The sequence below is a fragment of the Lathyrus oleraceus genome, chromosome 5 (assembly GCF_024323335.1).
Source record: "Lathyrus oleraceus cultivar Zhongwan6 chromosome 5, CAAS_Psat_ZW6_1.0, whole genome shotgun sequence".
Classification (NCBI taxonomy): Eukaryota; Viridiplantae; Streptophyta; class Magnoliopsida; order Fabales; family Fabaceae; genus Lathyrus; species Lathyrus oleraceus.
This window is the reverse complement of record NC_066583.1, coordinates 42370129-42374519: the sequence shown is the minus strand read 5'-3', so window position 1 is coordinate 42374519 and position 4391 is coordinate 42370129.

Below are 4391 nucleotides of genomic sequence, written 5' to 3'. Positions count from 1 at the left end.
AGATCCTCGTTTGCTTCCCCTTTTGACACGCATCACAAAGGTGATCCTTGGTGAACTTGATTTTGGGGAGACCTAGGACTAGATCTTTTGAGACTACTTTGTTTAGTAAGTCAAAGTTAACATGTGCTAAACGCCTATGCCATAACCATGAATCTTCACTCATTGTTACAAGGCATTTGTCACTTGTTAACGATACTTCATTTAAGTCAAGCATATAAACATTGTTCACGCGCAGGCCATTAAACATACTCTTCTTATCATCATTATGTACAATTTTACAACAGTCTTTTGAAAACGATACATTGTATCCTTTTTCACATAATTGACTGATGCTAAGTAGATTGTGTTTAAGACCTTCGACAAGCAATACGTCATAAATAGTAGTAGGAGAGGGGTTACCTACACTACCTTTACCAAGTATTGCTCCACGGTTGTTGTCACCGTAAGTTACATATCCCTTCTTCTTAGCCACGAAGTCAATGAAGAGAGATATGTCTCCTGACATGTGCCTTGAGCATCCACTGTCGAGAACCCATCTTCTCTCGGTAGTCTCGAGGCATTGTACCTATGACAATATAATTAACAAAAGAAGGTACCCAATGGCTTATTGGGTCCTGAATGGTGAGGAACGAAATGGTTGCATTTGGGCATCCATTGATAAATGCCTTTAGGGACTAAAAATCTCCTAAACCTACATTTAGCAATGGAGTGGCCTTTCTTGCAACAATAAAGACAAGAGAAATTTACATTTTGATTGCTTTTGCTATCTTCATCCTTTATAACGTATTTATATTTTTGATATGGATTAACCATACTTTTTCGAAAGTTTGATTTGTCGATAGCAAAGGTAATCTTGGGCTCAAGTGCCTTGTCAAGTTTGGCCTTTAGGTTTCTTACTTTACCTTGCCAAATGTAACAAGTATCACACCCAAAGTTCATTATTCTACTTCTAAGGTCCTCATAACTTGTTTTTGTGCTTTCCACTATAGAAGCTTTAAGTGCCTCAAGTTTCCGTTCGGATTCTTGAATTTTATGTTCCAAATGAGAAAAAAATTTCTTATTTGAGGCAAGCCTTTTAAAGGCCTCTTTTGCTTCACAGTGTAAAGTATAAAAAGCAGTTTGCAATTCATGATGAGACATACTAGAGGAATTTTCATATTTAGCATGTCGTACCTGTTTCTTTTTGTTCTTTTGATGAGCAGAGAGACATAGGTTTGCATTTTCATCTTCATCACTGGAACTTTCATCATCGGAGGAGTCGTTATCGCTTTCCCAAGCTATGTATGCTTTCCTTGGCTTTGATGGTTTCTTGTGTGATTTGTATGATTCTTTTTCTTTTGTCTTCTTGTTCATCAGACAGTCTGGTTTGTAATGACCCGACTTTCCGCACTTGTAGCACGACCCTCTAGTCATTTTTCCTTTTGAGTCATCATTTTTAGAGTACCTAGATTGTTTCCGGAAGTTTACCAAGTTCTTCTCGGAATGTTGGATGCCGTTCTTTCTCACGTAAAGGTTGTAACGTTTAACGAACAACCTCATATCTTCACTCTTGTCCTCTCCTTCTTCGTCGCTCGATGAATAATCACTTTGCTCTTTTGCTTGAGACTTTGAGGAGGAAGTCTTTAGAGCTATTGGTTTCTTTTCACTCACCTTTGCTTTGTCCTTCTTATCTTTCTTTTCGTGTTGTTCCAGGCTCAAGAGAACTTGTTCGTGCTCTTGTAGTTTACCAAACAATGTTGTCAAGTCCAATGTGGTAAGATTATTTGCCTCTTTGATGGCGGTCACTTTCGGCTACCATTCCCTGTTAAGACATCTCAAGATCTTATTAGTAGCAATATCATTGGAAACAGGCCTACCAAGTGAATGTAATCGATTGATGAGATGAGTGAATCTCTTTTGCATGTCAGCAATGGTTTCCCCTTGCTCCATGAAAAAGAGATCAAACTCTTGTGTTAGTGTATTGATTCTAGCCAACTTAACATCGTTCGTCCCCTCATGGGCAATTTGTAGTGAATCCCACATGGCCTTAGCAGTAGGACAATGGGATACACGATAGTATTCATCTACACCTAATGAGGAGATTAGGATATTTTTGGCTTTCCAATCATAATTGTATTTCTTTTCATCATCATCGGTCCATTGTGCTTCGGGCTTAGGCATTAATTCGTTGTTCTCATTGGTCATGGTTATTTGAATTGGACCATTGAGAATAACGTTCCATATTTTTCTATCTATGGAATTTATGTGCACCCGCATACAGTCTTTCCAATAACTATAATTTTCACCATTGAAAACGGGAGCTCTATTGTAAGCCCCTTTAGGTTCGTTAGCCATTTTCTATCAAAGTTATATTTTGAAGCACGGAGTGAACCGGAGCTCCTGATACCACTTGTTAGACTATGACACGGATCTAGAAGGGGGGGGGGGGGGGTTGAATAGATCCCAATTAAAAACTTGAGTCGGCGCTACCAATTTCAAATTGGTTTTGAAAAATTGTTTTAAGTGCGGAAGCGGCCGAGGAAAATTTTAGTCTACAACGAACCGTTATTGGAAAACCGGATATGCGTTAAGCTAATGGATTAGAGATAAAGTGAAATACAAATCACTACACTAATTGCACAATCAATGATATGTTTCACTTACTAGGAATCCTGGTTCCAATGATCCAAAATACCAAATCAAACTAGTTACAAACTTAAGACAACTTTGGTTTAGGCAATTTCTCAAACACTTGGTGTGCATAAGCACTCCAAGTGATATTTATGTTGAGTAAGTAATTCAAATTTATCTAGTACAATATACTATTGTACTTTGGATTCAAACATCAGTTTTAATTTCTTACTCAACTTATATCACCGTTTGGTAAAATAGCTTAAACTAAAATCACTTAATTTTTAAGCTGAAAAACGATTATGCAGAAAATTAAAGAAGACAGAGATTTGATGAGGCAGTTCCCCCGCCGTCCTCGCTTCGGGGTACGTCTGCCCTCAATTCTAAACTTAGAATTGAGATGATTTAATTAGATATCACCTGTGAAATTTAACCGTTTATACAAGGGTTGCAAAGCAAGTAAACAACAGAACTCCCAATGTGTTGAATGATGCTTCCTATCCTTGCTCCTTGATTCAAGATGAATCAAGACCTTCGATCGTTGTAGCTAGACCTCCGATTCCAGCCCCTTTGTTGAAGAATCTTCCATTCTTCAAACCCTCGGCCCGGCTGATCTCAAACACAACGAATCGAACCCGAACCCTTCACTTAAATATCACCGAATCCGCTACTAGACTGATGAAGACTTCCTCTTCTCAATCACCTTCGCTCAGCTGAATATTGATGAAGCAATTCGTCCAAAAACCCCCAAACACAAACCGGTATTGGAGGACAAAACCCTAACGGTTTTATTCAAGAAAGAACCTGCCACAAGCTTCAACCCGAACCGGATTCTCCAATCACAGCTTCGAACCTTATCACCTTTAATCGATCACGAACCACATCAAAAATGATTGTGTGTAGTTGATGTGTTGTGAAATGTTGAAGATGAAGATGATGAATCTTGGACACCTTTTTCACTCTTTCTTGTTTCCTTGAACACTTTAATTCAAATTGACAAAATGTTAGTTGATAAAAGTGTTTTGACTTCTATTTATAGTAACTAGCAAACCAACCAAAAATAACAGCTTTTCAAACAGTGGAAAGTACTCAGAAAACTGAGTTTACGCACGAGCGGTCGACCATAGGTCGGCGTGTGTTGTCCCGTGGGAAATGCGCCGACCCCTATGGTCGACTCAAAGGTTTCATGCGCAGACCCGTGGATAGCATCACTATGCCATGCGCCGACCTGTGGTCGACTCAAGGGTTTTATGCGCTGACCCGTGAGCTATGCGCCGACCCTTATGGTCGACTCAAGCACGCAGGCGCTGACCAATCTCCAATTTGTCTGAGTTATGCGCTGACCCGTGAGCTATGTGCCGACCCTTATGGTCGACTCAAAGTCTTCAAATCTGCAAAAATTTATGTTTTGTGATTTTCATGCATTTCGTCATGATCACACTTTGTCCACATATGTTTTTAAGAATTATAACAGATTTAGATAAGCATAGGAAAGGATATGATAGGTAATGTGTTGCATTTGTTTGTAGACGTGCATGGTGGTCATTTGTCATCATCGAAACTTACGATCGTATGTTGTCTGACTCTTTGCCTTTACAGCAGAGACTTACTTGGAGAATCAGTCAGAGGGACTGGAGGTCTTGACCCAGAGGTTTCTCCCAATTTTGCCTTCTTTTCCTTCTTGGACTTCCCAGACTGTTCTTGTTGTCTCTTCATGAAATTAGGTGGACGCTCAGGTAGTCAATCCACAGAGAACTCAAAAATATCAACCTCTTAGCTTG